Source organism: Anastrepha obliqua, chromosome 3, assembly GCF_027943255.1.
Source record: "Anastrepha obliqua isolate idAnaObli1 chromosome 3, idAnaObli1_1.0, whole genome shotgun sequence".
In the NCBI taxonomy this organism is placed as follows: domain Eukaryota; kingdom Metazoa; phylum Arthropoda; class Insecta; order Diptera; family Tephritidae; genus Anastrepha; species Anastrepha obliqua.
In genome coordinates, this window is record NC_072894.1 from 93383713 (window position 1) to 93397037 (window position 13325).

At 33.6% G+C, this 13325-nt stretch overlaps 1 protein-coding gene across 1 annotated transcript in view; it reads left to right on the forward strand.

Moving 5' to 3' along the window:
- Positions 1-223: 223 nt before the first annotated feature.
- The window catches only part of LOC129240592 (zinc finger protein rotund), a 74763-nt gene continuing 61661 nt past the window's right edge, over positions 224-13325 (forward strand). The window contains exon 1 of the mRNA XM_054876495.1: positions 224-586. The gene's annotated coding sequence lies outside the window, so the exon portion shown is untranslated. The remainder of the gene's footprint in view (positions 587-13325) is intronic.

A 13325-nucleotide genomic window follows, 5' to 3' on the forward strand; every position in this document is an offset into this window, starting at 1 on the left:
CAATTATTATTTTCAAATAGAAAAATTAGTTGAATAACACTAGCACTACTTGTTAATTGTTAACCCATAAGACTGCATTTATTGGATTAATCGCATAAGTTAAGCAGCATTTAAGTGAAAAAAAAAAAATAGAATAATTAAAGCCAAAAACAAAATAAAACCTAAAATAAACATGAAATAATTTAAATTGGAAACAAAGTAATTGTAAAAATATCAAGTAAACGTAACTGATGTTTATAGTAATAAACTTAGTTAACAAAAGGAAGTGACATGCATTAAAAATTAAGAAAATAATTTCATAAAATAAATAGCAGAGAAACTCAAAAGCAACTTGGATTACTACGCGCAAATTATAAAGAATTCAACCACAACAGAAATAATTACACGGGAACTCTGGAGAACATGCATCTGTGTATAGATACGCGTATGTTTACATGCTAACTGTAGCTTTCTGAAAGCTGTCTGGCATAATTGGAGACTACGAATTGGATTGACGGATTTGGATACTCAATTATTTTAGTTTAAATGGATTATTTCGATACATCTGAAATATTATGAAAAGGTCTATTACCAAGGAAACTAAAAGGTAAGCAGCAGACACGCCCTGAATAATTTGAAAACGATTTCAAAGAAATTTTAAAATTTTCTAGTTTCAATGAAAATAAAAATTACAAACTTCAAGCAATATATTCAGCATAATTATATTCTGCAATTAGCATTTTAGCTTTAAATTAGTTTTACCTTTCAATTACCGCCCACTTCACGTAAAACATTTTACCAGATATTTCTGTAACATCAATTACGAGAGCAAGTATTCGCAGTCCAAGTATTCGTAGCCCGAAGTTGGAGCGCGAGAAGTGTAGAAAGAGAGTCTCTATGTGAAAGAGAATATGAGAAGTGAATATTTTAAGCTCGGAAAATCAAAATATATATCATTTTTGTAGCGCAAAATGGGTGGGAGTTCTATGATCTCCGAGTAGTTATACAACACAGAATTGCTGTAATAGAAATTTTTTGTTTTTATTTATATTTGGCCCCAAAAATGTTGCTCGACTCCATTACAAAATAAACTTTTTCTAATTTTATGATTTCCTTTAACTCTTTTTGTCACAACTCTCATATTTAAATATTTTCTAGGCTGGTAGTGACGCTGGATAAAATCAAATAATTTTTCTTTGCATCTTCTTAACTGGTTTCACTTCACGTTAGCCCAACTTAAATCTAGCTATAGATTTGCGCAGACCTCTTCTAACGGACACTTGTCTTGGGCGGACATTTTTTTCCTATAACAAGTCATAGGGATCGGAACAAATTATCCTCTCCTTGGCGGACGCCTCTCTAAAGCGAGCAGGCTTTCAGTTCATACAAAATAAAATGAAACGAATGTTGTTACTATTGTTAAATTTTATGCAAGTTCTTGTTATGACTTTAAAATTACAACAGAATATCCTTTCACTGAATGTTTGCAAATAAACTCCGCAGTGACCAAAAGCAGGTATCTTAGAAAACAAAATACTTTAAAAGAAACTAGGCTGCTAACAGATTAAGCAATCTGACTGAGAAAAAGTTTTGCACACACTTTTTTCACTAGGTTCCTCGCCAAATTTTCAAAAACGTTCCTTCTAATAAGATCATGTATGTCAGTTAAAGCATTTGAGATAGGAGAGTAAAAGCAAACAAGTTAAAAAATAACAAAGAGACTATTGATTAAAACAGTAGATACTAAAGGCGATTTGAAAATTATAAAAAGGATTGCGCCCTGTTGTTCATCAATTCATAAATATTAATTAAAAGTAATATTGCTAGCTCTATTCAAGCTTGAAATAGAATTCAAGGCTCAAAATAATAATATACACTTTCCTATTGAAATTCTGAAATTTTTCTGGCATCTGTTACCTTTTAAAACACACTACCTTCCATAAGTAAATAATTGTAAATTTAACCATTCAGAATAATGAAAAAAATGTATTTATGGAAATCTACTGATGTATGTAATATATATATACTGAAGAACATGTAAACAATCTTTCGAAAAATAAATGCAAGTAACACTCATGAGCTCATCATTCAAATTCCCTTCTCTAATAAAAAGGCTTACAAAAAATGTTACAAAAAAAAAACCAGAAAACTGACTGAAATGAAAACTTATATCCACAAAAAGTATAAAGTGGCTAAGCACAAACGTAAATGTATACGTCAGCCATCAACTATAAAAAATATAGGTATTACCGAAGTAATAATGTCTTTTACACTTCTGAAATAATTTTTTTTTGTTACAAACCGCTGTCAGCTTAGCTGTTGTGGCGAATAATTAATCTCAAGAGCCAAGCGACGTACTTTGTTGAATGTATTATGTAACATGGCGAGCTCAAATTAAAACTACGTAGCTTTGCACATGCAAACATACATACATATTTAAGCACATTAAACTCTGAAAAAAGTATATAAGATAGTATAATTATTAGAAAAGGAAAAGTGCAGCGCACACTCACATACATAAGTATGTATTCACTCGTCTAATTAAAAGACTTAAGCCACGAACTTGATTAACGCGGCCGCTCACAATAATTAACTTATGTACGCATGTGGCAGCTTAGAATAAGCACATTTGAAAATGCTATTCAAATATAAAATAACAAAAGCAGTTACAACAAATTTCGTTCGCTAATTTAAGGTTTCGAATTTGTTGTTTTTTTTTTGTTTTTGTATAACTTTTTACTATTTATTGCCTTTACATTTACACGATCAATGAAAAATAATTTACAGGCTCTATAAAACACAACTCCATCGCTGATTTAATATTAATGTCCATAGCAAAAATGGCTATTCCATTTGTCTAGGAAGTGATTTTTTATTTATTTATTTTTAATCAAAACTTTATACTTTACTGTTCCCCCTGCGAGCTATCATCGCCAATTCTTATTCTGCTCTCGGCAGGTTGTTTTGTTGTAATAGATATACTCGCATGTGTCAAACACTTCATTTGTATACTTCTACTGCGCATGTCAGCAATTCGGTTGCCGGGAGCTTAAGAGGCGAACTTCACTAATTAATTGCCATAGTAATTATTCAAATACCTTCGATTTTGTTGTATCATACTTGCACGAGTCTTTAAAGTTACTTCACACTAATTATTTAATTTCCTCTGTAGCTTATTTTTGGCGATGTGAGTCATTCCTTAGAGAACATAGTACATAAAAAATAGAGCTAATATCAACAATTAAGCATGTTTATTTTTTTACTTCACATCTAAGCCTTCGCAAAGGGTAACCGATGAGCTTTGTAGGTCTTATCAGAGTAGTTGCTGTTTCAAGTGAGTGTCTTAGCAGAATTGAAAGAAATTTTGTTTATTTGACGCGTGCTTAGGTGGTGCAGAGATTAGTATTCATGGCAATTTGTATATATCCTGCTAATGAGCCACTTAAAATATACGGCATATTGTCTGGATTTTATTTGCCGAGTGACAACCAAAGCTCTACTACATCACCAGAAATTATTACAAAGACACCACATATTGACAAGTTTTCACTACTTACCTTATTACTTAATTTCAGTTTTAATTATTTTTCATGAAAATGTACATGCTGATTTTTTCCCCAATAAAGAGGTAATTTTATGTTGGTTGTTTAGAAGGAGCTTTTTCATGGGATAAATTCGCTGGTAGGCTTGCCATTGCCTGCCGGGGGGTGATCGCTTTTAAAAAAATATTTGTTTTTATTGGATGTATCCGATGCACAGTATTTCTCAATATTTCTTTATGATACCACGGAGCAAATGATAAAGGTAACCAAAATTGTTCATCAGTACTTCTTTTAGAATGCTTTTCTTATTAAGGGGTTAGGTGGGTTTGAAAATTTCAAAAAATCGATTTTTTTTTTTTGTCTTATTAAATAGTATAATATGTTTAAAATATTCTCCTAAAATTTCAAATTGATCCGAGTAAAATTCTACGAGATAGACCCTTCAGAAGTTCCGCCCATCAGGCCATGTCAGTGCAGCGTTTCGCAGGTATACGCGTTTATCTCAAAACTCGATTTTTTAAGTCGGTGGACACGATTTCTCGAAAAGTTATGAAACGATTTTGTTCAAATTTTGCACACATCTTTGGAATAACATTATCAAGTTAGTGAACGAAGGATTTTTTTTTATTTTTATTACAACTAATTTTTTCGAGCCAACACATGACGAAAATTTGACCAAAAAATGTGTTTTTTTGTTCAAAGTCTGTCAAAAATTCAAATTAAATTTTATTTTTTTTTCCTTCGTCCAGTAACGAGATTTATCCATGTACTAACGAAATATTTTTGGTTTTTTGATTTTAAATGAACCAATAATGAGTTATGCTGTCCACGGCAAGAGCATTTTTTTGTGAGACGTTAAGGGAGATGAGGTACCAACGGCTGAGTTTTCTTAATTTTTAAATAAAAATTTCACAAAATACTGTTTAAATATGTATCTTTGATATGCTGAATTGTTTAAATAAAATATATGATTCTATATATTAAAAAAAAAATAGTAAAAATACCCTTTTTTTGAACCTCTGTAACCCACCTAACCCCTTAAGTAGCTGAGTAATTTGCTATGATTCTACGTCGTATGCTTACTATATTACATTGAAAATGTTTATTGAAATATTAAAATAAGCACTGATTTTGTTAAAAAATTACCAATTACTTGCTGTGCAAGTTATCCATTTTTACGCTATCAATATCACTGTACTAGTACAACAATACAAATTCAAGCTTTTGTTGCTGTTTCGCCGTATAAAGATGTTAATCACCGCACAAACCAGTTTGCCGGCGCTCCTCTCAAAAAGCATACACATTCACACATACATATATTCCAAATTTCATATATAATATTTTACGAGAAAATTGTTGTGCAAAAATCAACAACATGTAACAAGTCATTAAATTGTAGTCAAAGCAACAACAGCGATTAACCTATACGTAATCAAAAAGTTAGTAGAAAAAAGCGTAAAAAACGTGAAGTAAAAACAAAAAGTCAAATACTTTGTATTATGAATGTACTTGGCCGTCTCTCCCAATAGAAATAAGTACACAGCGTATCTTTGAAAGCGTTTGAAAACCTTGACTTTGACTTTGAATGACTCCAAAGCGCTCGTTATGGGCAATACAACAGAAAATACAGACGTAGCCACACACACACACGCACGTTATGAGGTAAAAGCACATAGACAAATACTTCAGTAGTCATGAGATATTTTGAGTCAAAGCTTTAAAACGCAGTAGCAGCTGGGGCGAAATATAAAGTTTATGCCAGTAGACGTACGAGTACATGATAGCCTCCTGAATTACACATTTACTTGCATATTTATAAATAAATGGTTCTATCGAAAACGAAAATGCTCTTGATGATAGCTCCAAAGGGGGTTGAATTAAAAATGCTCGTTTACAACACATACAGTCAACTCGGGGGTAACGTGTGACATGCGGCTGAAAGCGTTAGATTTCTGCTTCTCAATTGACTCATGCAAAAACAAAAACAACAGACGTTCACACTACACTTAATAGTATATTACTTGTATAAATACCGGGCTTATTTAAGTCAATATACAAACAGATAAACATATATACTTATATATATTCGTACAAAGTCTGCAGTAGAACAAATAGACAATCTCAAATAAAGCCTATTTTTATACTGCATGATTACTTTCTTAAGCCTTAATTCGCTTAATAATACAACAACGCAAGTTAAAATGCTTTTCACTCATTCATTTAGCTTCAGTCTGGTCAGTCATTACAGACTCTAGTATATAAAAGTGGTACAAAACTGATCCCAAATGGCTGCATTGACATGATAGGTTAATATTTTGCCAAAATCAGATAGTTGGAAGTTATTACTTGGGACTAAGCGTGGCTTCAAAGAGCTGATGCCGCGCTACAGGTGCACATTCCGATTTACTGTTGAGTAGGTGTCTACATTTGCTTGATTGTGCACTTGTGAGCTTTCGAACGAGCGAGAAAAATGAAACTGAAATTGAAAATTTAAATAAATTATTTACGTAGGTGCATATATCTGCATATTTACAAGTTTCTAAATGCAAAAAGCAGGTGTGTATGCCTCTGTATTATAGTAAAAATTAAAAAAATAACACGTACTTGATTGTGGTTGCACATTAAACAAATTTCGACAATAAATTTAGTGTAAATTAAAAAATATAAAAATTTGATATGCAAAAATGTTCGGTATAATGAGCGGCTGCCGTAGCGGGATTTTAGGGCCCGAGTGCGAAACGCATCAAATAATAAGCAAAGTTTTTTGCTAAAAGCGGTCGCCGTTCGGCAGGCAATGGCGGGCCTCCGCGCCTATCCGTCTGTAATGGAAAGGCTTCTCATAAAAAAAGACATTTGCCGTTCGATGGCAGATTTTTCTATTTTTGAATGAATATCAAGAATTTTATATGGTGTAGCCTACAGTTGAAGCCGACTCCGAATGCAAATAGTTGTTTTTTAAACAACATTTTAATTGCAGAAGTACACTCGGAGGTTTGCCATTGCCTGCCGAGGGGCGACTGCTATTAGAAAAAACTTTTTCTTCATTTTTGGTGTTTCATCGAGATTCGAACCTACGTTTTCTCTGAATTACGAAAGGTAGTCACGCACCAACCCATTCGGCTACGGCGGTTGCCAACAAAGAATATGCACGATAAATATTAGGGCGCATCAACTTTTTTGAACAACGTTCCCAGCAGATATGGACCCTACATCAAAGGAAAAAAAAATCATTTAAGTCATACTCGATACCGCAAGTTTTTAAAAAGCTATTTATTAATACGAAGTTAATATAGACAAAATTTAATTTTAATAGTTAGGTATTTTGAGTCTTACTTGCTTATGCAAACTTGTACTTGGGTATAGTTTAGTAAGAATAATTATAATATATAAAAAAAGAATAAAACTTGTAAAAAAACAACAATTAATTTTCGTTAATATTAAACAATTTGTTTTTAATTTTTTTTATCGTAAATGTTTTTTACAATTAAAAACATTTCAACAGTTATTTGGGTTGGGATTCTTTTCACTTTCTACACGAGGTGTATTCTTTTCTGTTTTCTATTTTCAGATCCATTTTTAAAACTGCAATATTTAAAGATGTATTTATGCTTTTTTATTTCATAAGTGTGCATAACTGTATATACGTGCGCACATACGACATCTCATTGCATGAAGGCACATCCCACCATTACACGTCGAGTAATATTATATTAATTAGAAATACTTTCATATCATTAATTTGCTTGAATGTTCACTTGTTTTGTTGAATTTTTTGAATATTTTGAGTTCTGTTCAATTTCATTTTCAGTTGCAATGTCGGGATATTTACTTAGTTCTTGTATGCATATAAAGCCTTTGCCAAAAGTTTTAGGTGCCCCATTAAATTACAAGTAATTTCAAATATGGCGAGCAAAGTGACCGGTGCTTGCTATATTGCAAATGTGTCTAGTGAGTACTTTTCAAAAAGAATTTGGTTATTTTAGTAAAAACCTCACTCCCGTAAGAACATTACCACACGCTATTTTCCATAAAACATAGCCATAGATACATATATATGTATGTCACCATCGCATGGGCAAAAATGTGAAATGTTTGCTTTATACCCCATAGACGTTTCTCCACACACACACACACACCCAAGCAAGCAAGCGCTTTTAAAAAGCATATTTTACAATTTAATTTATGTAAATGAAGTTAAAGGAAGTACACGCATTCACATACGTACCTATGTATCCCATATACCATTGTGCAATGTTGAAAGAGTAGAATACGAAAAGCAAAACAAAAAACGAAAAAGACCAGCCTAGCCGGTGTTTCTACTGTTGTCGATGTTGTTGTTGCTGTTCTCCTTCCTCTTGAGTTTATTGTCATCGCTCTCGTTGTGAGGTTTGATTATGTTCAAAAAGCAGCAAGCAAAACCACAATAGAAAGGAATAAAAGTACATTGACTTTTGCTAGTCGGCTACGCAATTTAATTAGTTAGCCAACGCTTGAAACTCGCTCTTAAAAGCATATTTATTGTAACGTATGTGTGTATATTTTTAGAGCACAATGCTTCATATTAGTTATGGATACTTATATGTACTTATTAGCAATTTTTTTGTATATTTACTCTTTTCTCTTTCTCCCTTCTTGGCCTATGAAATTTCTAAAATAAAAGTAGAAACGCGAATAATGTGAAATCGTATTTGCTAATTTTAATCAACTCAACTTCTGGCAAATTAATTACTAAGAAAATATTTCTGTATGCAAACCTTATAAAAAATTCTTCAAACATAACTCTCTGGGAAAAACTCAAACAACATACGCTTGTCTGAGGTGCCAGTACTAAGACGCATTTCCGAAGTAGTAAGGATTTGCTTTGTACTTCGATGGAATATTTCTAGACTTTGATAAACATTTTATGGCCTTTTTATTTACAAGAGTTATTTATAATATATATATAAAAACGGAATTAATAGATTAAAATTCTCACCCAAATGAGCTCTTTAATGCTTGTGCGCAATCAACGAGGCACAGAAGAAAACTGCAGCGGCCCTATGCGTGAAATAGGCATTTATAGGGAATATTCTACGAGCTGTATATGCCTCTCTTCACTTCTATTGGAACTTAAAGCTGTTTACACGAGATGATAACATAATTGCAAGCAATGCCATCTGTTAAGTTTTTTTTATTATTTTTTTAAATTTTCAAGTGTTTAGAAGTTATTTCGTTCTTCAATGCAGATCTATATTATCCAACTTAATGTGAAGTTATGCAGCTCGTCATCAACTGGAAATCAAAGGTATTAAAAACGAATATTTGGTTTCCTGCCCAACAAATGAATGATCTTATGGTTTTTCTGAAAAGACTTTTTGGGACAGAAATGTGCATTAATTTTGTCGTTGTACGCCGATAGTTAATAAGTATCTTTTGGGCCAATGGGCCTCGAAGTCGAGGCTAACCGAGTGATAGCCATTGAAAAAACCCACTCGGCCGTGACGGCCGTCTCAACACTTATTGATTTGATTAAACAACGAATATTTTTGCATCGTGAACCGAGAGTTTACTTTAATTTCAACTTTTAAATAAGTTTTTTATGAGGATGAGAGAATATTTCAGGTAATTTTTCGCATTTAATGCGTCCTACCTAGTATTTTATTTATAGAGCTGCATTTAAAAAATAAAAAATTTTATTTGAAATTAATTTTCCCAGCAAAAATCTCCAAGCTTCTAATTCGAATTATTCAATTTACGTTGAACTAAAATCTCATATGCTTCTTCCTATGGCATTAGCGCAAAGCTTGTTCCAACACCTGCAGATATCCAATTTCCTATCACAGCATTCATGCCAACTACTCAAAGAGATTATCTCCGAAGAATTTCTCATATCAGCCCATTAATGCTGTCATTTATGTCATTTCCCTCTGCTTACTGTGGTAATCAAAAAATATTTGCTTTCACACAAATCTACGTCCAACACGTTTCTACTATCTGCGGATTGTCATGCACCAACAAAACGAATGACTTAAGTACCAAACTTGTTCCCAGTGGCGACACTCTTTTTGTACAGTAATCACAGCACCAATTTAAGTTTATTGCAATTATCCAAACGTAAATTGCACATTTTAGCAACTAATAAGCTAACGACTAGCGCACATTGCTGCATACATGCTCACACTATATGTGAATAATATTAGTGTGTGTGTGTGTGCCTTTGTGGAAAGTTCGTCGCAGGCTTGTAGGAAGGTTAAGTGCAAATATGACCATACAAAAATAATAAATGAGCGCAAGTGCTATAAGAATAAAGCAAAGTTAACAACAACAACAACGGCAACAACAACAATCGCAATAATCGTATAATTATACAATGAAAGCGAACAATACGACCGCAACAACACAAACATGAAAGTGAGTGCTAGAATCAAAATCATTGCCTTGGCATCCTTGCCACAAAATCTCTCATGTGTTTGTACGTGTTGTGCTTTTGAGACCTCTTTCACGTGCATGCCGTTCATTCACATTTCAGGCAGAGTGCATTTACCTCAACATACCAAGACCACTTAAGTCGAAAGAGAAGGGGTGCCGAGGTGGCATCGCACCAGTGAAGTGAAGCAGCAAAGTACAGCCTTTGTATGCACAGACGAGTGGCAACGATCCCGAAAATCTGCTGTCAACGATTGCTGCAACCCGGATCGCTGTTGCTGTTGCAAGTACCATGCCATCCTATCTACCCAAAGAAGTATGGCATTCTTGCTTTCGTTCTTATGGCAGCGGTTGCCACAACCACCGCACAGTCGCTTTTGTTGCTATTCCTATTTTTGTTGTTGTTGTTCTTGTTGGGCAATAAGTTTTCGTTTTCGTTTGAAATATTTCACAAAATGATGAACGCTGCACGTTGCCACCTCAACCGTGTTCACGTTAGAGATCAACGAACGATGCAGCGAAATGAAAAGCCACAACAAACACAAATAAAACTTAATAACAAAAATACAAAGAACAATAATACAAAAAACAAAAACAGAAAACAAAGGTAGATACTTACAATACAAATGCAGTGCAGCGGGCTGTGGAAGCAGGAATTAGAAGGAATAGCAACAGCAACTAATACTTGGCAGAAAAAGTGAATCTTATATGAAGGTCTTTGCTTCCTTCGACTTTTCCCCCTTCTATTGCAGTATTTATTTTTACTGCTGTTGTTGTTGTTTTTCACTAGTTCTTCTTCTTCGTCGATTTTTTAAATGGTCACTTGTTGATCCCAGCCAAAGTCGGTACATAGCGAGACATTAACAGGCAATGACGTTTGTTGCATGCAACCAATTGCCAAGAGCCATTAGCGAGGCATTTTCAAAGTAAAGCAACTAACGTCTCGATCGACTTGACTCACTATTGCTGTTATTACTACATACATACATCCATACATACATACATATATACACACACACATATGCATGCATCGCCGCCACTATTTTCCCCCTTTGTTGCATGGCATTAGAGATAGCAGCACGAAAATGAAACCAGTTCATAGGCTGCCACCAGCTCGCATTTTGCAGCGACCATCCTGCAAAAAAAACGGCGATCAGTGCGAGCAAGTTGTTAGTTAGACTAGTAGAATCCGGCAGTTGGCAGGGCTATTTGGCGGCGGCAGCAGCCAGTCAAAGGCATTGGACGAATGGAACGTTTGTGGTTAGAAGCATTAGCAGCAACCACACAGGGGTAATGAAGCAGTAGTGGCTGAGGGAAATGACACGCCGTTTCGAGTCACTTGCCGTGAAAAGGGCGTTCAACTGTTGATGTTCCTACCATACACACACATCCATAAAATGTATCCGAATATGTGTTTGAGGGGCAAGCAACGGAGGAAATGGGATAATAGAAGCATTTCGTATGACAACCTATGACCATACTTGCACTTTGCGAGCACTTGTAAAGAAGGAGAAAGGAACAATAAAAACGTCAAAGAACTTGAATATTCTCATTCTTTTTAACTTAATTCAACAGCTGTCAATAGTTAAAAATAACTTTGCAGTTCCGAAAAAAGTTACAAGAAAGTGCTGATTTATTTTTAAAGGTAGCTAAAAGCCAGGAAAAAAACAAAAGTGTAACAGAAAAACAACAGAAAGTAAATATTCTGTCCAACGAGCAATAACGAATTCTTTAAAAAAAGCATTGGCAAATTAGAAGCGATGTTAAAAATACGGTCGACTTATAACAGCAAAATCAAATAGATAAATTATTGGTATGATAAATTGTTAAAAAAAAGTTGAAGAACATTTTTCTGCCAAAGTTGAAGAACATTTTTCGTTACACCACCTTTTTATTTTTTACATCAGTGTTCCTTAACTATTGCTACTTTGCTATTTTACCAACGAGGCGGTCGCCGTAGCAGAATGGGTTTTGTGCGGGACTACCAAGTTCGAAACCCACTTTGGGCATTAAACACCAGAAAATGTTTATTCTAATAACGGTCGCTCCTTTGCAGACAATGGCAAACCTTCGAGTATTTTTCCACCATGAAAAAGCTCATCATAAAAGAAGCATCTGCCGTTGACATAAAACTGTGTGTGTCGTAGACTACAACTTCGGCCAGTAAATAGTTTGGAAGAGTAAATTATTTTAAAAATTATTAAATTAACAGTGTATTTGCTTCACTCACTCGTATAATTTTTATTCACTGCAGTTATTCAAAGAACTCAGTTTTGATGGCTTAGCTGGGAATTTAAATATAATATAAGTCAATTCGATGCTGTCATTTAATCGATGCTGAACATTATTTACGAACATTGAATATTTATCAATAAAGTGACATATAACTGACCTCGTGAATATATTAGGGTTCTAAATAGACTTCTGTGATTTTGTGTAATTGCAAAATCTAGCCGAAAGAGAAGTTGAAGCCTTTTGAATTCAAGAGGCTTTTTGGAATGAATAGGTGGAATGCATTGAATGAAAAAATCATCCTTTCGACTAGCTGAGTATTATTCTACTATTTCTGCGATTTTTTTTGCTTTTAAGTAACATTATAATAAAGCTTTCAAAAGCAATTCATAACATGTAATTTTTGCCGACACATGCGAGCTCAGAAAACTCCACATACAAGGCGAATCGGATCCAATATGCGATTATTCATAAATCCAAATACTTATTTACATACATAATTGAAGATTGCAGTCGAATATAATTTTTTTCAGTTTTCATATATTTTTGAACACGCCCTATTATTTAACGTCAAGAGATGTGTTCAAATCACATGTCCAATGAGCAAACATAGCATCACATAACAAGACTGTGTACAGTATGTACGTGTGTATATACACACACATACACATATCTAAGCATTAAGTTTATAAACAGCAACCGAAACCACTCGTTTAGCATTCACTCTTTTACTATTTTTTTTTTCTTAGCTGCATAAGTTTTCTATTAAAAGCGGATATTTCATAATGGCGTGTTTTTGATGATTACATTTTTCAATTTAGAATTAAATTTCTTTATTCTTTTATTTTTACGTTATTTATTTTAATTTGCTTTAAACATGAATAAATGCCGAAATACAAAATTTTTAGTTGTTGGAGGGTACTTTTTAATGTTATTTTTCTTTTTATTAATAAACATTCAAATTGACTTTTGCGGATTGCATAGCGTTATGGCACTTTTGTTTGTGTTATATAATATACAATGCGGCACAAAACTAATCATGCAATTTTGTTTTTGAATAACTTAAAAAAGTATTTAAAGTGAAGAAGATATTTATTTTCACTCTTATAGCCCCTGGTAACCATCCAGCATGCTTGACTGCGCTTTGTATGTGTTAGTGCAGTCGGG